Below are 26,891 nucleotides of genomic sequence, written 5' to 3'. Positions count from 1 at the left end.
TATCAAAGTAATATGCACACATGATTAAAAAGCTGTACAGAAAGACTTGTCATGAATGCAGTTGTCCCCTGCTCTGTCCCCTCCCCACCACCAGAGGGAGACCCTTTTAACCATTTCTGTTTTCAAGTGATTACCTTAGTATCTCTAAATGATATTCATTTCCTACTATTTTTTAATTGTTCCAATTGCATTGTCAACTGCTGACTCCTCAGAAGGACCATCAGAAAAAGCCTGTTGACCAAGCAAAGCTGAGTTTTTAGACTTATTCCAGTAGGGAGAACACCTTCATAGACTTCTAGTCGTGTCTCAGAAGGAAGAGGTCAGGGAAAGATATCTGTAGAGTTTAGGGTGATTTTTCAGGCTAGTCTTGCAAAGCAGAAACTGATTGGAATTGGGCTGAGGTTACGGCATACTAATTTTTGATTGGTGGGAAAAAGGTGAAACTTTGAACCAAATGTTGATGTTAGTTTTGATAGGTTATCTGTTTAATTAGTTAACAGTCTAATCTTCCAGGAGTAGTTATTCTTTGGAGCAAAGAACTAAGTAATTTATTGTTTTGTCCCAGTATTCTTTAGCATAGAAACAGAAGGCAAGTTTAGTATCGGTTCCTAGGACAGTGTTGAGTAACTTTTTGCTATGATCATGAAGATTGAATCAGATTATTATTATTATTATTTATTTTTTAGAGGCAGAATCTTGCTCTGCCACCCAGGCTGGAGTACAGTAGGGCAATCATAGCTTACTACAGCTACAAACTCCTGGGCTCAAGCGATACACCACCTCGGCCTCCTGAGTAGCTGGGACTACAGGCATGTACCACCATGCCCTGCTAATTTGAATTAGATGATTTATACCTCCCACCACTCCACTTCTTATTCTTCAAAACTAGCCCATTCCTTCAATGACCAACTCTACTCATGCAAGCTAGAAACTTAAGCTTCCTATTTTTTGCTCCATCACCTCAGGTAGCATCTCTTTACCATCCCTTCCCTCAAGCCCCAATTTTGTAGGATGGATTTGTTCTATGATTCTTGATGATAAGGAAACTCGTATTTCTTTAGTTTGCCAAATTAAATAACATCTAACTCAGACCTCACCAGTCTACTTGGCATGATGTCTAATCAGAGTTATTTCGGGTACCCCCTCCCCTCAGGGCTGGAAAATGGTTCCAGGGACTTAATGAGTATTAAGAAAAATCAGGGTACTGGGCTTGATACCTGGGTGATGAAATAATATCTATGACAAACCTCTGTGACAAGTGTTTACCTATGTAACAAACCTTCATATGTACCCCCAAACCTAAACTAGAAGTTAAAATAAATAAATAATTAATTAAATTGATAAATAAATAAAAAGAAAACTCAATTGGTGGTGACTCTTTTGTTTCTCTCTAACCTGGGTTCATTTCAGGGAGGTTGGTTCTGAAGCCCCTCTTTCTTCTCTTCCATGCCAGATGTGGCTGCTGGGACTTCATACCATCTTTTAACATTAAGCTTAGTGCTCAGTCCCCAGGGATTCACATACTTGCTCCATCAAAGCTCTTGTCAATCATAGGTAATGGGGTGTGCGTCTTCACTTTCACTGAGCCCTTTCATTCCCTGGTTTTGGGGTAATTCAGCTTTCTCTGGGTTCAGGTTATTTTCCATCACTTCAATTTTTGAAAACCTCCATCTCTGGCACTACCGGTTCTAGCATTCTAATACATGTGGCAGTTAAGGCCACAGGCTCTGTTATCAGCCTTCCTGTGTTGAAATCATCATTTTCCCCAGAGCTCTCTATGCCTTGGAGCTCCCTAAGCCTCAGTTTCCTGGCAAGTGAGAATGACAATAAATCCCTACTGCATAAGGCTGTGGTGAGGAAGAAATAATGTAATTGTCATGAGGCATTCTTTGCACCATGCCTGGCACTTAGTAAACCTTCAGTAAAGGTCAACTATTCTTATAATTATTATATTGCTCTGTTATTTGAGGGATTGTTTTTTTGTTTGAGATGGAGTCTCACTCTGTAACCCAGGCTGGAATCTCGCTCTGTAGCCCAGGTTGGAGTGCAGTGGCATGATCTCGGCTCATTGCAACTTCCAGCCTCTGGCTTCAAGGGATTTCCTCCTCAGGCTCCTGAGTAGCTAGGACCACAGGTGCACATCGGAGTTTCACCACGTTGGCCAGGCTGGTCTCGAACTCCTGACCTCAGGTAATCTGCCTGCCTCGGCCTCCCAAAGTGCTGGGATTATAGGCTGAGCCACCGTGCCTGGCCTAATTTGAGGTTTGTAAAAACAAAGTCTTCAAGTTTTCTCTGGGCAAAGGAAGCTCAGTTCTCCAGGACATAAAGCCTTGGCTCCTTTCTAAGGAGGAGAAGAAAAGAATACGGTGAAAGTTAGGAAGAGATGATTTCTTAACCTGTTTACCCTGTCACATTAGAAGCCTTGGTTTTATGATAGTACAGAGCTTCCCTAGATCAGGAGTTGGCAATCTATAGCCTGCAGTGTCCCTTGTCTGATTTTACAAATATAGTTTTATTGGAACACAGCCACATCTGTTTAACTTTTATTGTCGCTTAAAATCAGCTTTAGACTATGTAAATCTATGTATGACCCACAAACCTAAGATGCTTAATATCTGTTCCTTCAAGAAAATGTGTCCGGGCACAGTGGTCCATGCCTGTAATCCCAGCACTTTGAGAGGCTGAGGTGGGTGGATCAGGAGGTTAGGAGTTCAAGACCAGCCTGGCCAACATGGTGAAACCCTGTCTCTACCAAAAATACAAAAAAAAAAAAAAAAAAAAATTAGCCAGGCACAGTGGTGGGCGCCTATAATCCCAGCTACTCTGGAGGCTGAGGCAGAAGAATTTCTTGAACCCGGGAGGCAGAGGTTGCAGTGAGTCGAGATCTTGACACTGCACTCTAGCCTGGGTGACAGAGGAAAACTTCGTCTCAGGAAAAAAAAAAAAAAAAGAAAAAAAAGAAAATGTTTGCTGATTCCTGGCTTAGACCATTTAGATTGACTTAGAATTTAAGTTAAAGTACATTGAAATTAAATGTGCATGGCTGAGTAGTGTGGGGTCAAGGAAAGTACTCTGTGATGCTCAGCCTTCAAACAGAATGACATTGACAGGTCCTTCATGTTAACTGAGCAGGAAAGGCAAATAACTGAGTCAAGGAACATCCCCACTGCCTTCCATGTGTGCTGTAGCGGGCCTCCCAGAAGCTGCTTTGGATTCTGCCCTTAGACATGGGCAAGAGAAAAATCCAACTTTTAAAGGACCCCATGTATTGTAAATATCCAAACACAAAGGTAGTTTTTCTTTTCACTCTTGAAAGGAAGTTGAGTAAACAGCAAGGAAGGAAGAAGGAGCTTTTAACCTAACTGGGCCAGTCTCCAGAGCCTGAGGATGCAGGGCCAAGGGCGTGTAAGTGTGGCGGTATGGGGAGGGGTGACCTGGGAGAAGAAAATTACAGCCTCTGTACTAGAAAACAGAGCTGCCTTTTTTCAAGTTGGCTGCCCCAAGTCACCCTAAGCAGATGTCCAGATAGACTGAGTTGCTTAGATAACTAGGTGGTATCATTTCTTTGTTTGTTTATTTATTTATATTATACTTTAAGTTCTGGGGTACACGTGTACAAGGTGCATGTTTGTTACATATGTATACATGTGCTATGTTGGTGTGCTGCACACATTAACTCGTCATTTACATTAGGTATATCTCCTAATGCTATCTCTCCCCCATCCCCCCAACCCCATGACAGGCCCCGGTGTGTGATGTTCCCCACCCTGTGTCCAAGTGTTCTCATTGTTCAATTCCCACCTATGAGGGAGAACATGGTATTTCTAGTTCTAGATCCTTGAGGAATCACCACACTGTCTTCCACAATGGTTGAACTAGTTTACAGTCCCACCAACAGTGTAAAAGTGTTCCTATTTCTCCACATCCTCTCCAGCACCTGTTGTTTCCTGACTTTTTAATGATCGCCATTCTAACTGGTGTGAGATGGTATCTCATTGTGGTTTTGATTTGCGTTTCTCTGATGGCCAGTGATGAGAGCATTTTTTCATGTGTCTTTTGGCTGCATAAATGTCTTCTTTTGAGAAGTGTCAGTTCATATCCTTTGCCCACTTTTTGATGGGGTTGTTTGATTTTTTTCTTGTAAATTTAAGTTCTTTGTAGATTCTGGATACTAGCCCTTTGTCAGATGGGTAGATTGTAAAAATTTTCTCCCATTCTGTAGGTTGCCTGTTAACTCTGATGGTAGTTCCTTTTGCTGTGCAGAAGCGCTTTAGTTTAATTAGATCCCATTTGTCAATTTTGGCTTTTGTTGCCATTGCTTTTGGTGTTTTAGTCATGAAGCCCTTGCCCATGTCTATGTCCTGAATGGTATTGCCTAGGTTTTCTTCTAGGGTTTTTATGGTTTTAGGTCTAACATTTAAGTCTTTAATCCATCTTGAATTAATTTTTGTGTAAGGTGTAAGGAAGGGATCCAGTTTCAGCTTTCTACATATGGCTAGCCAGTTTTCCCAGCACCATTTATTAAATAGGGAATCCTTTCCCCATTTCTTGTTTTTGTCAGGTTTGTCAAAGATCAGATGGTTGTAGATGTGTGGTGTTATTTCTGAGGGCTCTGTTCTGTTCCACTGGTCTATCTCCCTCTTTTGGTACCAGTACCATGCTGTTTTGGTTACTGTAGCCTTGTAGTATAGTTTGAAGTCAGGTAGCGTGATGCCTCCAGCTTTGTTCTTTTGACTTAGGATTGTCTTGGTGATGCAGGCTCTTTTTTGGTTCCATATGAACTTTAAAGTAGTTTTTTCCAATTCTGTGAAGAAAGTCATTGGTAGCTTGATGGGGATGGCATTGAATCTATAAATTACCTTGGGCAGTATGGTCATTTTCACAATATTGACTCTTCCTTTCCATGAGCATGGAATGTTCTTCCATTTGTTTGTATCCTCTTTTATTTCGTTGAGCAGTGGTTTGTAGTTATCCTTGAAGAGGTCCTTCACATCCCTTGTAAATTGGATTCCTAGGTATTTTATTCTCTTTGAAGCAATTGTGAATGGAGTTCACTCATGATTTGGCTCTCTGTTTGTCTGTTATTGGTGTATAAGAATGCCTGTGATTTTTTGCACATTGATTTTGTATCCTGAGACTTTGCTGAAGTTGCTTATCAGCTTAAGGAGATTTTGGGCTGAGACAATGGGGATTTCTAAATACACAGTCATGTCATCTGCAAACACGGACAATTTGACTTCCTCTCTTCCTAAGTGAATACCCTTTATTTCTTTCTCTTACCTGATTGCCCTGGGCAGAATTTCCAACACTATGTTGAATAGGAGTGGTGAAAGAGGGCATCCCTGTCTTGTGCCAGTTTTCAAAGTGAATGCTTCCAGTTTTGCCCATTCAGTATGATATTGGCTGTGGGTTTGTCATAAATAGCTCTCATTATTTTGAGACACGTCCCATCAATACCTAGTTTATTGAGAGTTTTTAGCATGAAGGGTTGTTGGATTTTGTCAAAGGCCTTTTCTGCATCTACTGAGATAATCATGTGGTTTTTGTCCTTGGTTCTGTTTATATGCTGGATTACGTTTATTGATTTGCATATGTTGAACCAGCCTTACATCCCAGGGATGAAGCCAACTTGATCGTGATGGATAAGCTTTGTGATGTGCTGCTGGATTTGTTTTGCCAGTATTTTATTGAGGATTTTTGTACTGTTGTTCATCAATGGTCTAAAATTCTCTGTTTTTGTTGTGTCTTTGCCAGGCTTTGGTATCAGGATGATGCTGGCCTCATAAAATGAGTTAGGGAGGATTCCCTCTTTTTCTATTGATTGGAATAGTTTCAGAAGGAATGGTACCAGCTCCTCTTTCTACCTCTGGTAGAATTCAGCTGTGAATCTGTCTGGTCCTGGACTTTTTTTTTGGTTGGTAGGCTATTAATTATTGCCTCAATTTCAGATCCTGTTATTGGTCTATTCAGGGATTCAACTTCTTCCTGGTTTAGTCTTGGGAGGGTGTATATGTCAAGGAATTTATCCATTTCTTCTAGATTTTCTAGTTTATTTGCACAGAGGTGGTTATAGTATTCTCTGATGGTAGTTTGTATTTCTTTGGGATCGGTGGTGATATCCCTTTATCATTTTTTATTGCATCGATTTGATTCTTCTCTCTTTTCTTCTTTATTAGTCTTGCTAGAGGTCTATCAATTTTGTTGATCTTTTCAAAAAACCAGCTCCTGGATTCATTGATTTTTTGAAGGGATTTTGGGTCTCTATCTCCTGCAGTTCTGCTCTGATCTTAGTTATTTCTTGCCTTCTGCTAGCTTTTGAATGTGTTTGCTCTTGCTTCTCTAGTTCTTTTAATTGTGATGTTAGGGTGTCAATTTTAGACCTTTCCTGCTTTCTCTTGTGGGCATTTAGTGCTATAAATTTCCCTCTACACACTGCTTTAAATGTGTCCCAGAGATTCTGGTATGTTGTGTCTTTGTTCTCATTGGTTTCAAAGAACATCTTTATTTCTGCCTTCATTTCGTTATGAACCCAGTAGTCATTCAGGAGCAGGTTGTTCAGTTTCCGTGTAGTTGAGTGGTTTTGAGTGAGTTTCTTAATCCTGAGTTCTAGTTTGATTGCAGTGTGATCTGAGAGACAGTTTGTTATAATTTCTGTTCTTTTACATTTGCTGAGGAGTGCTTTACTTCCAACTATGCGGTCAAATAGTGGAATTGGTCTTTGATGATGGTGACATAGAGATGGGGTTTTAGTGTGGATATCCTGTCTGTTTGTTAGTTTTCTTTCTAACAGTCAGGATCCTCAGCTGCAGGTCTGTTAGAGTTTGCTGGAGGTCCACTCCAGACCCTGTTTGCCTGGGTATCACCAGCGGAGGCTGCAGAACAGCAAATATTGCAGAACGGCAAATGTTGCTGCCTGATCCTTCCTCTGGAAGCTTCGTCTCAGAGGGGCACCCGGCTGTATGAGGTGTCAGTCGGACCCTACTGGGAGGTGTCTCCCAGTTAGGCTAGTTAGGGGTCAGGCACCCACTTGAGGAGGCAGTCTGTCCTTTCTCAGATCTCAAACTCTGTGCTGGGAGAACCACTACTCTCTTCAAAGCTGTCAGACAGGGACGTTTAAGTCTGCAGAAGTTTCTCCTACCTTTTGTTCAGCTATGCCCTGCCTCCAGAGGTGGAGTCTACAGAGTCAGGCAGGCCTCCTTGAGCTGCAGTGGGCTCCACCCAGTTTGAGCTTCCTGGCCACTTTGTTTACCTACTCAAGCCTCAGCAATGGCGGATGCCCCTCCCCCAGCCTCGCTGATGCCTTGCAGTTGGATCTCAGACTGCTGTTCTAGCAGTGAGCAAGGCTCCATGGGCTTGGGACCCTCCAAGCCAGGCGCGGGAATCTCCTGGTGTGCCACTTGCTAAGACCATTGGAAAAGCGCAGTATTAGGGTGGAAGTGTCCCGATTTTCTGGGTACCGTCTGTCATGGCTTCCCTTGGCTAGGAAAGGGATTCCCTGACCCCTTGTGCTTCCTGGGTGAGGTGATGCCCCGCCCTGTTCCATGGGCTGCACCCACTGTCTGACAACGCCCAGTGAGATAAAAGGGGTACCTCAGTTGGAAATGCAGAAATAACCTGTCTTCCACATCACTCACACTGGGAGCTGTAAACTGGAGCTGTTCCTATTTGGCCATCTTGGAACCTCCCCCTGTTTTTATTTTTTTTTTAACAGCTTTTTTGAGATATATTCATATACCATATGATCCACCCATTTATAGTGTATAATATTCTGTTTCTTAGTACATTCACAGTTATGCAACCAATACCACAATACATTTTAGAACATTTTTATTACACCTGAAAAAAACCAGTACAGTCACTCTCCATTTCCTCCCAACTCCATCAGCCCTAGGCAATCACTAATCCAATTTCCATCTCTCTAGATTTGCCTCTTCTAGACATTTCATATAAATGGATTCATATGATATGTGGTCTTTTGTGACTGGCTTCTTTCATTTAGCATAATGTTTTCAAGGTTCACATAAGTCATAGCGTGGATCAGTACCTCATTCGTTATTGGTGTGTAATAGTCCTCATTCATTATTGCTAAGTAATAGTCCATTGTCCACTCATTACTTGGTGGACATTTGAGTTGTTTCCAGTTTTGGGCTATGGTGAATAATGTTGCCATAAACATTCATGTACAAGTTTTTGTGTGGCGTGTGTTGTTACTTCCCTGGGGCACCTAGGAGTGCAACTGCTAGGTCATGTGATAAGTCTATGTTTAACTTTTTGAGGAATCGCCAAATTATTTTCCAAAGTGGCTGCATTGTTTTGCATTTACACCAGAAATGTATAAGGGTTCTAGTTTCTCCACATCTTTGTCAACACTTGTTATTGTCTGCCTTTTCAACTATAGCCATCCTAGTGGGTGGGAAATGATATCTCATTTTGGTTTTGGTTTATATTTCCCAAATGGTGTTGAGTGCATTTTCATGTTGAGCATCTTACTGGCTGTTTATATACCTTCTTTGGAGAAATGTCTGTTCAAATTCTTTTCCATTTTAAATTTGGGTTATTTGTCTTTTATGACCAAGTTGTAAAAGTTTTCTAAATGTATTTTGGATACAAATCCCTTATCAGATATATGATTGTGTAGGGGAGGAAAAAATCTTTTTCCTTCTACTCTTCTAGGTTCACAGCTGGGGCTCTGTAACAAAAGATAGCTTAACAAGAGAAAAATCATCAGAAATTTATTCACATGTGTATATCATATATACAGAGGAGAAACTCAGGGATGAGTAACTCAAAGAGATGAGTAGAACTTAGGCTTATATAGCATCTTAACAACAATAAACGATAAATTTTCAGACAAGTTACAAGACAGGAAAATGACTGAGTTTCTAGGGCAACAAATTATGGGGAGGTGAATATATAAGAGACTAATAGAAGATAAGAATTAATTATAAAGTTTGTTATGTAGAGTCCTGTGGTGCCATCTCTGGGCTGATAAGGGTCTAGGGTTGCCACATTTATGTCCTGCTTTTAGGCAGTAAGGAGAGGGAAGAGAGCATTTCTTGTATCTACTTCTTCTCAATTGCCTTCAGCTCAAAATAGTCCTTGTGCCAAAATGACATATTTTGAGGTGGAAAGTTCTATCTTTCAGTTGCAAATATTTTCTCTTATTCCGTGGGCTGTCTTTGCATGTTCTTAATGGTGTCCTCTGGAGCACAAAAGTCTTAATTTTGATGAATCCACTTCACCCACTTTTTCTTTTGTTATTTGTGCTTTTGGTATTGTGTCTAAGAAGACTGCCTAGCTCAAGGTCATGAAGATTTACTCCTGTGTTTTCTTCTAAGAGTTTTATAGTTTTACCTCTTAAATTTAGATCTACGATCCAATTTGAGTTCAATGTTCTGTGTGGTAGAGAATAAGGCTCATTTTTTTGTATGTGAATATCTTAGCATCATTTGTTGAAAAGACTACTGTTTTCCATTGAATTGTCTTGGCACTACTGTGGAAACATTAATTGACTATAAATTTGAGGTTTTGTTTCTGAATTATCAATTTTATTCCATTGATCTATATCTATCCATGTAGACTTATATTATATTGTCTTGATTACTCTAATTTTGTAGTTAGTTTTGAAATTGGGAAGTATGAATCCTTCAACTTTGCTCTTCCTTTTTTAAGGTTGTTTTGGCTATTTGGGGTCCCTTGCACTTCCATATGAATTTTAGAATCAGCTTGCAAATTTCTGCTAAAAAATCTAGCTGGGATTCTGATAGTAATTGTGTTGATTCTGTAGATCAATTTGGGGAGTAGTGCCATCTTAATAATATTAAATCTTCCAATCCATGAACATAGAATATTTGTCTATTTATTTAGGCTTGGAGTTCTTTAAAAAAATGTTTTCAAAATCAGAGTTTTCATTTTGGATTTCTTTCATTAAATTTGTGTCTAAGTATTTTACTCTTTTCGGTGCTATTATAAATGCAGTTGTTTTCTTGAATTTGGTTTTGAATTATTACTAATGTCTAGAAATACAATTGATTTTTGTATATTGATCTTGCATCGTGCAACCGTGCTGAACTTGATTATGAGTTCTAACAGTTTTTAGTGCAGTCACTACCCAGAAGTCCTGGGCCTGAGCCCAGGTCCGTCTTCTATCCTGTCCTGCCCAGCATATTTGTGCTACCAAGCAGTCTAGCTGGCTTTTAACATTCAGGCTGGAGGACTATTTTCAGATATTGACTGCAAGGCCTTGATTGGGATTTAAATTGATTTCTAACTTCTAAATGTTTTGACATGTTATGTGGTCACAATTTATATTCTTTCTCTGGGTCCCGCAAATAAGAGAGGTACGTTTGTTTTCTATCTATATAACTCTGCTGGTCCACTGCCCCCACCGCTAGTTACTTGCCTCTAGTTTAATGCATTTTATTCTATCATTTAGATGTTCATTCTTTTGGGTTAAGGCATTGTTCTTTTAAGACTTTCCTTTGTCAGAGACAAGTTGCAGAAATGAGGCTGGATGAATGAACACTTGTCAGGCACAGTATAAAGTAAATGTGATTAAACTAAAAATGTGTCTTCTTTTGGGTGCTGGTGTTGGGAAATCATAATCACAGTAGCTATAACATCTGTCAAAAATAAAAGGTAAACTTTGTTTCCTAAAATCTTAATTCAGGAGAAAGCCAGGCTTTTCTCCAAAATGATTTTTTCCCTTTTTCCTATCTGTTTTATTTTTCTCTTTTTATTATTTTTATGATGTATTAAATCGAAGCATTTACTTGCAGCATGCTAGTTAAGACAATTTTCTTAGCATTTGCTGAGTGATTTGGCAGGCTAGACATCCTAGAGCTAAACTGTAAAATCCCATTAAAACCTAGTCATATAAAAATAAAAGATGCTGCCTGGTGCACTCCATGACACGTTATGGTGAGGTCTCATCATATTACAATAACAAATCCCAAAACGAAGTGACTACTGTGTAATAGAATATGATGGAGAGAGAGTATATTAGTGATGCAGCCAACTGCATTTAATTAAATCCATGTCCAAATTAGTTCCCTGATTGGCATGTAAAAAGAAAACATGTTTACTGTGGTAGTTCAAATAGCATGATTATTATTTTAGCACACTGGCTTTTTAGCCTGTCCCCACTCCCTCTTTTTTTTTTTTTTTTTTTTGGTCTTCAAGAGTCTTGCCACCTCATGGATGAAGTAGGTATAACTGAAATCTCTCTTTGTCTTGGGTAAAAAAGAAACAGGCTCTCATAGGGTAAGTAGCTTGCTCAAGTCACCAGCTAATAAAGAGCAGAGCTGGAATACAAACTCAGGTCAAGAAGATTCCAGAGTCCATGCTCTTTCATTTATGCCAAAGACTGCCCAACTATGGCCTGCAGGCCAAATCTGGCCAGCTGTCTGGTTTTGTGCAGCTCAAAAGCCAAGAATGGTTATTATAGTTTTATATAGTTGAGAAAAAATCAGAAGAAGAATAGTATTTCATGATGTGTGAAAATTATAAGAAATTAAAAACTTAAAATGTCAATGTCCATATGTAAAGTTTTATTGGAACACAGTCATATCCATTTATTTATGTATTAACTACAGCAGCTTTTGCATTACAATGGCAGAGTTTAGTTGCAACAGAGATTATGTTGGTCTGCAAAGCCCAAAACATTTTCTACCTAGACATTTATAGAAAAAGTTTGCCAACCTCTGATCTAGTCCATGGTTCTTAAGCCAAGTTAAATGTAAGCATTTAATGTTAAATTAAATGTTCAGTTGAAGGCTGGGGCCCAGGGATCTGCATATTTAAAAATAAATACCAAGTATCATTTGACATACTTTCTTAAGTAATTATGATTACTATTACTGTCTTCCATTATGATTATGTGTGTATTTCTTCCTCTCCTTTATCCATCTTTGAGGGCTAGGACCATGCTAAAGTATCTTCGAATGAAAAAACAAGCATAGAATTTATGTATTAGTTTATTAGACATATATATCTGAGTATTCATTGTATGTCAGGTCCTCTTCAGTGGTAGAACAGAAGACCTACAGTCCGGGGGAAGACAAGAAAAAGGGCCAGGATAAAGCTACATGATAAGAAGTCCACATTAATTGATTAGAATAATACTTGCTATACATAATGGTAACTCATAAGACCCTTCAACTTTCAAAGAATAAGTTATTTTGGCTCCACGATAGCATTAGATGTATCTTACAGAATTTAAGAGTTTATACATTGGTAGTGCAAAAATAAGGTATAATGTATAGATATCACTGGAATTTGGGGGCCAGATAACCAGTGGTTAACTGTGTTTAGATCAAAATGATGAATTAGTGTGAATTCACAGGACTCATTTGTATAGCTATTGTCTGGCTACTATATATTATGAAAACCCAACATATAGATGTCATGAGCTGTAGAAGGAACTAGATAAAGAGAGCCCATTTAACTTCAATAGGAAGGTGTCTAGAGATTAATTTTAGCACTTAGTGTCATTATGACATGTAGAATGCTGTGTTGAATAAATCTAATGGATTTTAAAGTATTTTTTAGAACTTTGACTTAATTACGATTTTCTTGGAACTGTGTAAGTCTCCTACTGTCAATATGCTAAGGTAACACCTTAGAATGGGAAAATAAATTTTCAGTTGAAACGTTACTGCCATCCATTAGACATGGAAGAAGCAGCTGTTACCACACTGCCAAACCAGGGTTATTTTTTGAAAAACACTAGTACATGCTGTAAGAGCAGAAAGTAGAAAATTACAATGCCATTTGAAAAAAGAATACCCCAACAACTTAAAAATAAACACTTTTATGTAGATGTATATATTAGTTATCTCTGGCTGTATGACAAATTACCCTCAAGTTTAGCAGTTTAAAACAACAAATATTTATTATCTCATAGTTTCTGTGTGTCTGAAATCTAGGAACAGATTGGATGGGTAATTCTGGCTTAGGATCTCTCACAAGATTACATGGCCAGGGCTGTAGTAATCTCAAGGTTCAACTGGGGCTGGGGAGTCTTCTGACCTCTCTCGCATGGTTGTTGTCAGGGTCCAGTTCCTCATGGGCCGTCAGACTGAGACTCTCAGTTCCTCACTGGCTGTTGGCCAGAGGCCTCTTTCAGTTTCCTGGCACATGAGCCTCTTCATAGGGCAGCTGGCTTCCATCAGAACGAGCAAGTGGGAGAGCAACAGACAGCCAGGCAGAACTCCCAGTCATTTTTTAACCTAATCTCAGTGGTGACATTCCATCATTTTCATATATTTTATTCATTAGAAGTGGGCCACTAGGCCTAGTTTGCCCTCAAGGGCACAAGAGCATGAACACTAAGAGGAAGTAAACCCCAATTTTTATCATATTTGATTATAAGAGGAAAACAGACATAACAAATCCAACCATTAGAGAAGCACCCTTCATTGGTAAAATATTTGTTGAGTGCCTACTATGTGCCAGCCATGGAGGATATGATAGTTCAAAACCAGCAAATTTCCCTGCCTTCACGTAGCATACTTTCTGTAGGAAATAAACCATTAGAAAGCATACTATATAGTGTCTGGTACACAAGGCTCTCAAAAGATGTTAGTTATTTTTTTTTTTTCAGGGTAGATGGATATCTCCCCTGTCCCAGAAACAGAGCCAAACTCTCTAGTCTGTTGCATCTCTAATCCTATTGTAGACAAATATGATTTGTTTAACCAGAGCAGAAATGGCTTTTCTTTCACTTATGCTTGAAATAGGCGATTCATAATAGTTCACAACACTACACACTCGTAACTGCCTTTCTCACATTTGTGTTTTTAAAGTGGTCTTTGTCAGAAAAAAATATAAATAAAAACACTAAAGAGTCCCACAGAAGTAGCTGTCCTAGTAGGTTTCCTGCAGCGCCGTGCTGACCACTGTATCCTTTTGCATTACACATGCCAAGTTGACCTAACGTCTTCCAGCTCCAAATTATTTTAATTGCTTTTTTTTCTAGATGCATCTTTTCAGTCTCTCAAGGACTCTTTAAAAAATGGCTTCTTGAACTACAAACAAGATTTCAAATGTGTGCCTGGTTCTGCCAGGCAATTCTGCTGTTGCTTTCTCTAATTAATATTCCATATCTCAAAAAAACTGTCTCAAGATTTTAATTGACTTTTGTCACCCCCATCTCATTCAAGTACTGTGCTGGCCATCCTCGTACATTATTAATAAACCATGCGTACTCTGTGTGTTTTTTCCCTGCTGCCTGATGTTTAGTTCTTTCTTGAACTTTGTTTTGAATGACAATTGAAGGATAATTTATTGTGCTGGGCTTCCGACACTAGTACGGTCAGCTATAGTTTGCTGTGCTAATTAGGAAAAAACTGTCAATCAAAGAAGTTATTCACTTTAGAGAGTAGACATAGCTTCATTTGTCTTGTACATAAACTCCTTCATACAGTGTAGAGCTAACTTCCTATACCATTGAGAGAAGTATACTAACAAAGCTGAGTTATAAAATATTTTTATAGAAATATTGATTTAATCCTCTCAGGTTTAAAAATAGGTTTCCAAAATACAGTAAAAGGATAAGAATTTTGATGAATACAGTGATTGTTTATTAAAATGGATTCTTTGAAAGCATTCTTTAAAATACTTAAGTTCTTCCATTCATCATTCTTTGTTGTTAATTTCACAGAGTCTGCCAACCGAAACTTTCTGCCAGCCCCTTTCCAATGTATCAGAAATTTCACATGGGTTGCCACCAAATTAGCATCATTGATGCAGTGTAGTGTTCCTCTGAAGCCTGTTGATCTTCTCTGTGCATTCATCTATTCATGGGACTCCTAGGCATGGAACATCTATTTGTAGTAGTGTTGACCTTTTCCCCTGTTCAAATAACATTTTTGTAGTGCTCTTTTTTTCACCCAGGTTGGAGGGTAGCAGTGTGATCATAGATCATTGCAGTATCACCCTCCTGGGCTCAAGGAATCCACGTGCCTCAGTCTCCCCCCACATAGCTGGGACTACAGGCTTGCACACCACCTAATTAATTAGCACCCAGCTAATTTTTTTAAAAAACAATATTTTTTAGAGATGGAGTCTCACTATGTTTCCCAGGCAGGTCTCCTTCCTTCAGGCAATCCTCCTGCCTTGGCATCCCAAAGCGCTGAGATTACAGGTGTGAGCCACCGCACCCAGCTTGTAGTGGGCTATTCAAGTTTGTTTCTCCATCTAAAAGAGGAAGCACAGCCAACTTCTACTCAGATCACCTGAGTACTGTACATGGAAACGACTGTGCAGGCAATTGCTTTCACTGATGAATGAAGACACATCACGAAGAATCCATCCCCATGATGAAGAATTACTAAGGAAAACACACCTAATACATTTAGGATTATTTTTCCCTCAATTATGAGAACATTGGTGTCTAAAGATAGTACAGTTACAAGAACAAACATTTTGGGCTTATTATCTTTCAAACTAGATAGTTATAGCTAGAGGAAAGCGGATGGATTTTAGGACAATTACTTGGGTATTTTGGAGTGTGGCAGGCTGATCTTCTATTCCAAGCACCCACTGGGACACCCAATAATGTTATTTTCCTGTGGCCTCCGACATTTTTACTATATTTTTGCTGTCATCCCATGTTTTGTTAGGGATTTCTGACTCCAAATCCACAGCAACTCTAAAATAACTATTAATCCTGTGCCCATCATCTGCCTGTTTCCTCTCAGACCTGTTCCCCACTTCCCCCTGCTCTGCTTGGTGGCCAGGAAGCTGGGCCCTGCCAATGGCATTTCCCTGACTCCCTTGCCAAGTGACTTTTGACTGGTTTGGCCATTGAAAGGCACTGGAAGGCAACTGAAGGGAGAGAGGAGAGGAGAAACCGGGTATTTTTTTTTCTCTTTCTTTCTACCTGCGGTGGGAAAAGGGGTAGGAGTCCATTATTGGCTGCCTGTCCTTCATGATTCAAGCTCTCAGTGGTACGGTTCCTCCCTCTTTGGTCCAATCTCTCATTGGGCAGCTCTAGCTTCTGGGGTCTGTTAACGACACTCACTCTTTGTCTTTGTCTGCCCTGATCCTACGGTAATAGCCACTTTCTGCTATTAAATTTTTGCTTTGCCTCGGTGTGCCATTTGGCTTTTCTGTTCATCCAACCTTTTGTAACTAGTTCCCTGTATTAAATTTTCTTTGTAAAACTGCCTGACATAAAGACGTCTGCTTCTAGGAAGATGGAATAGACACACTTTACCATATTTTTTCTGCTAAGTAGAACTAAAAGTCCTGTACATTATATTTAAAACACATAAGAAGAGTGAAAGGTAGAGAAAAGAAGGCAGACTGGCTACGGACATCAGGATGCAAATGATGGTGGTGGGTCTCCCAGGTTTCCTTTTTGCTTCATATATGTGAGACTGGATACTGGAGAAACTGGCAACTCAAAGCTGACAATGGGTGAAGATAAACAAGCCCCAAAAAGAGCCTGCTCTCTCGAATCAAAGGACCTGGAAATGGGCAGCCTTGCAAGACAGAAAACTTTAGAAAATAACTGTGTGACAGTAGCCAAATCCCATAGAAAAATTATTGTCCCATTTTTACCCCTACCCCCACCAGCAAAGCTTGAGTGGGAAGCCTTGGGTCCTGTCTTTGCCAGGCTGTAATGGAGATGCCAAATGACAGGGCTGCAAAATATGTAAAGCAAAAATGATAGAGCTAAAAGATAAAATAGACAAATCCACAATTACGTTGAAAATGCCAACACCCCTCTCTCAAATGATAGAATAACTCGACAGAAAATCAGAAAGATATAGAAGAACTCTTAACACCACCCACTAACAGAATCTAACAGACATTTATAGAACACTGTACCCAGCAACAGCAGAATACACATTCCTTTCAAGTGCCCACAGTACACATACTAAGACAAACCACATCATGAACCACAAAGCAAACCTCAACAAATTTTAAAGAACTGAAACCATGTGGAAGGTGATCTTTGACCACAGTAGAATCAGACCAATATGAGAAAGATAACAGAAAAATCTCCAAACACTTTGGGAAATAAACAACATATTTCTAAATCATCTTTGGGTCAAAGAGGATGTCTCAAGGGAAATAAAAAAATACACTGAACTTAATGAAAATACAACATATCAAAATTTATAGGTCACAGCAAAAGCAGTGCTAAGAGGAAAATTTATAGTGCTACTGCTTACGTTAGAAAAGAGGTGAAGTCTCCGATCAGTAATCATCAATAATCTAAGCTCTGGCCAGTTGAGGTCACTCACACCTGCAATTCTAGCACTTTGGGAGGCTGAGGCAGGAGGACTGCTGGAGGCCAGGAGTTCAAGACCAGCCTGGGCAACACAGTGAGACCTTGTCTCTACAAAACTTTTAAAAATTTGCTGGCCAGGTGTGGTGGCTAATGCCTGTATTCCCAGCACTTTGGAAGGCTGAGGTGGGCAGATCATGAGGTCAAGAGATTGAGACCATCCTGGTCAACATGGTGAAACCTCATCTGTACTAAAAATACGAAAATTAGCTGGGCATGGTGGCATGCACCTATAGTCCCAGCTTTTCGGGAGGCTGAGGCAGGGGAATCGCTTGAACCTGGGAGGCAGAGGTTGCAGTGAGCCGAGATCGCTCCACTGCACTCCAGCCTGGCAACAGAGCAAGACTCCATCTAAAAAAAAAATTTTGCCAGGTGTATGATGCCTGTCGTCCCAGCTACTTAGGAGGATGAAGTGGAAGGATCACTTGAGCCCAGGAGGTGGAGGCTGCAGTGAACTATGATCTCACCACTGTACTCCAGCCTGGGTGACAGAGCAAGACCCTGTCTCAAAAAAAAAAAAAAAAAAAAAAACAATCTAAACTCCCGCTTTGAGAGCCTAGACAGAACAGAACTCAATGAAGTTACCGTTGATAAGGTTTAAGGCAGTGTTAACAGAAGGCAGCAAAGGATGGCAAAGCATTCAGGTTTAGCAGCAATAGAAAGTGCCAGCACTCTTTAGGCCTGAAGGCACAAGAAGAGGGAGTTTTTGCTGAAAACTGATGTGAACTGTAGCTCTAGGATAAGAGAGTCTGGCAGGAGCTTGGTATGTATTAGAGAAATGCAGTCACTGCCAACTTAGAAGGAGGGAGCCAGGGATTGAATAAACACAGTAGCCTTTCTCTCTTTGTGCCCTCTGATATCCTACAGTGCTGCCCAGTGACTGAACGCATTAGGAAGCCAGAGGGCAGGGAAGACTTGCTGATCCAGAAAGGCCTCCCAGAGCATAGAATAGGATGGAGAGTGGTAGAGGATAGATTTGGAGAGACAAATGGAGAATATTCAGCACAGTTTCTTTCAAGTTTATAAAAAATATCTTCAACTGTAAGCCAAATATTTTCTAGAAAAATCTCTGGACTACTTTAATAAATTCGAGAGCTATTTGTAATGCTCAAATTTGTAGAAATTTGAATAGAGACGTTATATTTTAAAGAGTGAGATATTTGAAAATGATTTCTTCATTTGTTTTAATACCTGCTCTACCTCCATCTCCCCCCACCATACTATATGTAATCAGTCTGTAAAAGAAATATTGCTAAGCAATGGTAGACATTAGCTTGGGGTTAGAAATATCATGAGCAGTCTAGTGTTTGACTCTTGGCTTTGCCCTTTTCTTGCTGGGTGATCTTGGGCAAATTACATAACCTCTCTGAGCTTCTGTTTAGTCATCTGCAAAACAGATGTGATAATATCCACTTCCTAGAATGGTTGTGTAGCTAAGAGAATTAAATGAAAGATGAATGTGAAGGCACCTGGTAGGCACTCAATACATTCTGATTGAATTTGAATCACAAATTCCAAATTAGTGGCTTCAAAATTCATACAGTAAGGCCACAAGTTAGAAAGAAGAGTGAATTTTTAAAATAAGAAAATCTGCATTTCGACTGTTAATGTCATCTATCACTCAATCAACAATTATGATAATATGATCAGCGAATGTTCTCTATTGATGGGTTTTCACCATGTTTTGATTACAAATGTGAAATTTTGCTAGGATTCAACTCATATTAGGATGCAATTTCTTAATTATCTGATAACTTGCAAAAATTCCCCCAAAGAAAACAAAAGCAAGCCCTTTGTTATAGGATGTTGGTTACATCAAGACTTTGTACTTCTCTCATTTAGTCAAAGGTGAACATTACTGGTGAACATCAGCTATAGGGAAGCCTGAGGTGCATCATTTTGCAGCCCCTCTCAAACAAGTTGCCATGGTAATGTTGACAATCATAAACTCTTACTAGAGACTACTGAGAGTGTAGGGGGAAAACAAATATTGCAGGTAGAGTTTTGATTCAAGAACAGTTTAATTTCTGTGGTGTTAGCCAGGTTTCCTTTTTAGTTGCAAGCTCAGATTTGGTTATTATAAACATTTATCAATTTTAGCAATCTTTGTTTCTATTAACTATGCTTTTATTGGCATACTTGTCAAGAACAAGAGCAAGTGGTACAATTCTAATAGGCAGGTATGTTTTATACATAAGAATTACCCTGCTGGGTCAAAGCCACACTCTTTGTATCTTGCCTGTGACAGAAGCCCCTAGAATCATATCAGTTTCCCTTCCAAAGCAGTTTTAAGATACCCATGGATCTGCTACCACTAAATTTTTTTTAACATAAGACTGTGGTGCAAGGGGTTATCTACATTTGAATGGTCAAAATGTTTTTAGCAGCAGCACATTCCTTCTCTGCACAAACACATACACAAAATGTTTTCAGATCCATCATATAATGAGCAGCACCATGACAGCAGGAGCCTCGTTAGCTCCGTTTGCCACCACACCCCTAGTGCCTAGAACAGTGGCTGGCACATAGTAGAAGCAACTTCCTGTCCTGCAAGCTCCAATCATGGCAAGTACCCTGTACAGATCTACCATTTTTATCTTCTATATTTTTATGGTACCTTTTCTATGTTTAGATATGCAAATATGTACCATTGTGTCATGATTGCCTACAGTGTCCAGGATAGTAACTTGCTGTACTGTTTTGTGGCCTAGGAGCAACAAGCTATAGCATACAGCCAGGTGTGTAGTGTGGGCTATATACCATCTAGGTTCACATAAGTACACTCTGTAATGTTTGTACAACGACAAAATGGCCTAATGACACATTCCCAGAGCCTCCCCTTTGTTGAGCGTCCCCTTAACAAATTGTCTAATGACACGTTGCTCGGTGTCCCCTTTGTGGAGAGATGCATGACCGTATTTTGTTCTGGTTTAATGGTATTAGGAAAAGCCTGGAAATGGTATTGGTGATGGTGTTGTTAGTCATCTCATCCTGCCATTTCTGGAGACTCTTTAAGCAGAGATGGCAAGGGAACTGTAAATCTTAGGTATACACAAAAATGAGTTAATCTGAATCCCCTAATTAATATATCCAATGTAAATTTGAAATAGAATATACTTGTGTGTGCGTATTGTTCTGTTAACATTTTATTTAAAATATGTGTGTGTGTATATTTATATCCACACATATAAAATGTGAATCAGTTATGTATGGATTCTCTGGGTGCCTTATGAATGGACATATGTATCTATGTACATATATTGTGTATAAATATATATGCACATACACAGATACACAAAATGTGAACCAGTTATGTACAAGGCCTCTGGATGCCTTCATAGAATCCTCGCATGCTCTCCAGCCTGTCCTGACATGTGGTGGCAGGTTATAGTTGTGATTTGCTCATGTGTCTCTTGACATCCTCTGATCTGTTCTCTACACAGTAGTAGCCTGAGTGATCTTCTTAAAATATGCATCAGTGCCTGTCACTCCCTTGCTTAATATGCTTCCTTGGCCTCCCATGGCAGAAGCATCAAATCCAAGCTCCTAACTGTGCTCTACGAGGCCTCGTGTGATCTGGTTTCTAAGGCTCTGTGCGATCTGGTTTCTAATTCTCACCTTCACCTTGCATCTCTCCTTTCGCTGTCTGCTTCGGCGCCCATCAGTTAGGTGAAATTGCTGAGGTTTCTTTCTGGCCTTTCAACATATCAGGCTCATGCCCTATGGGAGTCCTTAGCCCTTGTTCATCCTCCCTCAGGCTGAGCCCTTCCAGGGTCCTGCCAGGCCAGCTCCTTCTCAACCTCAGACCTCATTTAAGTGTCACCTGTTCGGATGTGACCATCCTCTGTAAAGTGGCACCTCCACCCCGATTTACTTTATCTCATCACCCCTGTTTACTTTTTTCATAGCATTCATTCTAATCTGTCATTAACTTGCTGTTCCCTTAATTGTTATCTTTCTCCCCTATTGGAATAGCAGCTCCATGAGAGTGGGAACTTGAACATCTTGTATTGTTGATCCCCTTTGCATAAGACAGTACCCAGGACATACTCTATGTAAGTACTTGGGGACTAGATGCCCCCAGGCTGACTGGCGACATTATTTGCAGGGCCCAGTGCAAAATGAAAATGCAGGTCCCTTTGTGGAAAAGTTATTAAAAAATTCAAGACGATGACAGCAGAACATTAAACCAAGCGCCGGGCCTTTCCAAGGTCTCATGGCCCTGCCTCCAGGCAAGTTACTTAATTTCTCTAGACTCAAATCCCTCTTCTGTAAAATGCTAGTACCCCTCATTCGGTGCTTGTGGGCATTAAAGGCTATCACACAAGCACAGGGCTTAGTAGCAGTGCCCTGCCTCAATCTGTGCCCATAGGCAGCAGTATTATAATTAATTATCAGCCTCACCCATGTGAGGCAAAGCCCCTGTAGCACTAATTTTCCAGCATTCTTCCTCTCTGAATAACCTCCCTAGCAACTCTCCCAAGTGACTAACCCAACTCTATCAAATGGGATGGGAATGTGGGTGTCGCTTGCAAATTATTTTGACACATTCAGGGTATGGACCGACAGCATATTTGGCTTGCTGAAAGAAATGTGTCAAACGGAGTTAGGCTGTTATGAAAACTCGTTTGACAATAGGTAAATCATGTCACCCTTCTGAGCCCACTAGTGACAGTGGAATGATAAATAATATCTGCCACCCACCTTTCTGACAAGAGCAAGGAGAGCACGAATTGGATTAAGAAGCCAGTTGAACACTTTGATTTTCTTGGAGAGAGGGGATATGCAGGCATTGCTTGCTAGAATACGTGCATATTGTCAGTCACCCTGTTTACTTAGTCTGTGACTTTTGTTACCGTGTGCATTGTGTAACAAATCAATTGCACCTTGAATGGAAAGTGTTCACAGACTTACATTCTGATTTATTTTCGTGGTGCAGCCAGTGATTCAAGTTAGCTTAGAAATGCAGAGAGGAAGAGCAGCATGTCTTTGACATATATAGTGTGATCTCCTGGGTGCTATGGAACCATAGGGATGGACTGGGAGATATGGTTTGACTACCTGGGGAAGGAGGGGCACCTTATTTCATTTGCTGGGGGGAATGCCCTGCTGGGTGAAGGCCTGGACGCTGATTTTATCAGTGGGTTCTCTTTGCCAGTGGAAGCTACAATGATGTAGAACAAGAACATCTGTGAAGCATGCACTGTATGTAAGGAACTCTGCCTGGTGTATTACTTGCTCTGAGAGGTTGCATAGTATAGTGATTAAGAGCGTGTGCTCTAGACCAGACAAGTGACTTAACTTCTCCAAATCTCAGTTTCTTCATCTGTAAAATGGGGTGTGTTGAATATCTTCTCTCTGACCCTTCAAATCTACTCTCCAGACTTTATACTCTGATTTCTTCTCCAAAAGGATAGCTGTATGGGCATCAGCAGCAGGCTACCATGTCCTCTTCCTGTTGATCTTGGCCAACAGGAAGCTCCTGCTGCAGCTGGGAGGGAGGGAGGAGAGTGAGGATGGGGCATTTATTTCCCAGATTTCCCTGGCTTCCCTCACTGCCAGGTTGCCTTGGTTTGACTTTGCTCCTGGCCAAACATCACAGCTTCTATCAAGTTCCTAGAACCTGATAGATGTCCTTCTGTCAGGACATTTCACTCCATGTCCCTGCAGGCGTAAGGATAATGATAGCTCAGGCTCTGCACTCTCCCCTGTTGTTACCTGCGCCCAATCTACACCTTTGTAACTAGCCTCTTTGCTAACAAGCCCTCCTTAAAGTATTTTGAGTGTGCTGTTTGTTTTCTGCTGGGCTCCTGGCTGAGTAGCTACCATCTATGGTTGGTGTGGGGTTTAAATGAATTCACATACATGTAGAATGCTGAGGAGAGTGTCTGACACAAAACTGAAACTTGGGTCCAAAATTTACCCAAGGTTACATGGTGTTGTGAACATCTGGTGGTTGCTTCACCAGCAGCCGTTCATCTTTCCTCATCTTATCTACCCTAGGTTTCAGCTGGGAACCTCTAGGGGTCTGGAAAAGTTGATTCCACCTTTCACATTGTGGCTTAAGCTAAGCAATCAGCATATTTCACACTCCTGCATGCCATGATTGGCTTAAGGGAAGGCACATGATTTTATTTAGTCCAACCAGTGTGGCTCTTGGGACTTTTGCTGAGAATTCTGGAGCATAATACAAAGCACTGGGTGTGGTTGCAGTTGGCCTGGCTGGGAGAAGCATTTTATCATTGACCTTCTTTGAACCGCCACTGCATGGTGATGATAATCATTGACCCCATTTTGTTTCATTCTTGTTTTAAAATTCTCTGCAAATAATGTGTCTCCTTAATGTCTGCACTCAGGGTGGACAGCTCCCACCTCCCCACCCTTGTTACACTACTCTACTAATGCTGTATGTTCTGGATGATAAGATGACCCCACTTAAGGCTGCTAGGGGAAACCAGTCTATGGGTGAAGCTACAAAGAGAAGAGCAGAGCCCAGAAAACAGCAGAAACAGAGTTAGAGCTTTGTTCCAACCACAATCAAAGCCCTCCCTACCACTGGCCTTTTTCAATTATGCCAACCAATAGCTTTCTTACTGTTGACATTTTTTTCAGCAAAAGCATCCTTACTGATATGCTTGGATGGCATTTGGGTTTGAAACCAAGTCTTTCTGGCTCTAGAGACTGACAACATTTTCATCTGTTCATTTTCCTCATCATTTGACTTTTATAGATCAAACCACACTTCATTTTCCTTCACATGAGGATTTCGTGATGCACTTTATTATGTGAGTTTCAGGTTGGAAGCCAAGCCTGTGCTGGGGTCTCACATGGTCCTCTTACTGACTTTGGGCAAATTAGTCTCCCTGCAAGCCTCTGCTTTTCTGTCTGTAAGGGGAGGAGGTTGGACAGGCTAATGTCCTTTCTGGCATTCTGTGAGCCTCTACACGTGTGGTGCAAACCAGTCTCTGAGTTGGTACAGCCTCTTTGGGCAGAGGCTAATGCAGGTTTGTGCCAATTAAAAATAAAAATGGAGCAACCCTCCTAATTAGTATAGAGATGTGGGTCATTTTTTTCACCTTATATTAATTTCCTCTAATTCAAGCTTCCTGAAATAGCTATGCTTCACAATTTGACAGTTTAGTGTCCTATAGTGTTCCTTAATCATCTCCTATTTGAAAGTCTCATCTGGCTGGGCACAGTGGCTCATGCCTGTAATCTTAATATTTGGGAGGCTAAGGTGGGAGAATCACTAGAGGCCAGGAGTTTGAAACCAGCGTGGGCAACATAGTCCCTACAGAACATTTAAAAAAAATGTTTTTTTTTTAAATTTTAAAATGTTTCATAGATTAACATTACAACATAACATTGTAATTATAATTAACATTACAACACTGTCTCTACAAAAATTTTTTTAAAAATTAGCCAGGTGTGGTGGCATGCACCTGCAGTCCCAACTACTCAGGAGCCTGAGGCGGTAGAATCCCTTGATCCCAGGAGTCTGAGGCTTCAGTGAGGTATGATCACACCACTACACTCCAGCCTGTGTGACTGAGCGAGACTCTGTCTCTAGAAAAGAAAAATTCTCATAAACCCACAAAAATATTAGATAACTTGTGGGCAACATCCACTCTAATGGTTTCAAGTGCTCTAAATCTGATCTCCATCCCAGACCTAACCACTGCATATCCCTCAGGCACCTTCAAAGCAACTTATCTGCAACTGAACCTACTTTTTTCCTCTTCCCATCCTTTCCTTCTTTTATTCCTCATCTCCACGAAAGCACCACCCTTTACCCAGTTGCCCAAGAATCTTCCTTCGTGCCCACTCAGGCCTGTTGATTCTGTCTCCTTAATGTTTTCGTAAAGCTCGTGTTAGTTTTCTGGAGCTGCTATAACAAATTACCAAAATCTGAGTGGCTTCAAACAATAGAAATTAATTTTCTCATGGTTCATGAGTCGAGAAGTCCAAAATCAAGATGTCAGCAAGGTTGGTTCCTTCTGGCAGCTCTGAAGAAGCAGTGTTCTGTGCCTGTCCTAGCTTCTGGTGGTTGCTGGCCATCCTTGACGTTCCTTGGCTTGTAGATGCATTGCTCCAATCTCTGCTTCCATCTTCACATTGCCTCTTCTCTGTGTCTCTGTGTATGTATCCTTTTATGTTTCTTATATAATACTCTCATTGGATTTAGAGCCTACCCTAATTCATGATTATCTCATCTGGATCCTTACCTAAATTCCATTGGCAAAGCCCCTATTTCCAAATAAGGTTACTTTTTGAGGTTCTGGGTAGACATGAATTTGGGGTGGGAACACTATTTTGCCCACTATAAACCTTTTCATCCTATTTTCACGCTCTAAGTTCTAGCCCTTCCCACAACAGCCTCCTGGCGGTGATCTTTCTGTCTCCAGATTTGTCTTCCTTCCATCCCCAGTCCGCTGCTTACTTCATTTTCAAGACTTTCTAATTTGCAAATCTGGTCAGTTCCTTGCTCCCCTATTTAAACTGTTTCAGGTTCCTCCTTTCCCAGTGGCAGAGGAATGGTCTTTAAACTATGACTGGGCCATGCTGACTCTCCATGACCTGCAGGAGTGAGCATGGATGGCTGTCTTTTCAGCATCCCCTGTCCGCTTCCTCCTTATGAACAGAGCCCTGATGGTTAGGACAGCAGTGAGCCCAGCTAAAACTCTATATACCAGCCTCTCTAGCAATTGTTGCCTTGTCAGGGATGTGTGGCATAGTCCCGGCCTCTAAGAAATCAGTAGTGGCTGGGCGTGGTGGCTCACGCCTGTAATCCCAACACTTTGGGAGGCCAAGGCAGTCAAATCTCTTGAGCCCAGTGGTTTGAGACCAGACCAGTCAACATGGTGAAACCCCATCTCTACTGAAAATACAAAATTAACTGGGTGTGGTGGTGCATGCCTGTAATCCTATCTACTTGGAAGGCCGAGGGAGAAGAATTGCTTGAAGCCGGGAGGCAGAAGTTGCAGTGAGCCAAGATTGCACCACTACACTCCAGCATGGGTGGCAGAGCAAGACTAAAAATAATATTAATAATAAATAAATAAATAAATAAAAATCAGTAGTAAGATGGGACTTCTAGAAAAGCTAGGCGGATTTGACGGTACATAACTTTTGTCCTTTGCCTTCCTTTACTTCCCACCTCGTATGCAGATGAGATGCTGAAGGTGTAGTAGCTGTCTCATGGCCACAAGGGTTAAGTACATACTAAAGGTGGCCTAGCAGATCAATAGCAGACCCCAACTGTGTCACGGCACCATGATGCCTTTGTTCCAGTCTTAACTGCCTACCCTAGGAGTTATTGTTTTATTAGAAAAAAAGAAACTTTCATTTTGTAAGGCACTCTTTAGGGATATCTTTTACTCTCATTTAATAATGCTGTTCCTTCCTGATTTGATACCCTGTCTACCTCCAACCTCATCCTCTCCCTTCCCAACTTCATGTACTCAATTCTGGCCATACTGATTTATTAATACTTCCTGTGCAGTAAAAGCACAATGTTCTGTTTTTCACCTATTGGCTTTTATAGATGATGCTCTCTCTGTCCTGGAATACTATTAAGTGCCAGCTTCTCATG

General features: G+C 40.6%; 1 long non-coding RNA gene across 1 annotated transcript in view; it reads left to right on the top strand.

The window, feature by feature from the left end:
* Positions 1 to 26,891, top strand: part of LOC129143630 (uncharacterized) — a 145,913-nt gene that overhangs the window by 57,819 nt on the left and 61,203 nt on the right. The gene's annotated exons all lie outside the window — the stretch shown is intronic.

This window comes from Pan troglodytes, chromosome 2 (assembly GCF_028858775.2).
Source record: "Pan troglodytes isolate AG18354 chromosome 2, NHGRI_mPanTro3-v2.0_pri, whole genome shotgun sequence".
Lineage (NCBI taxonomy): Eukaryota > Metazoa > Chordata > Mammalia > Primates > Hominidae > Pan > Pan troglodytes.
This window is presented reverse-complemented; position numbering and strand designations above follow the sequence as displayed.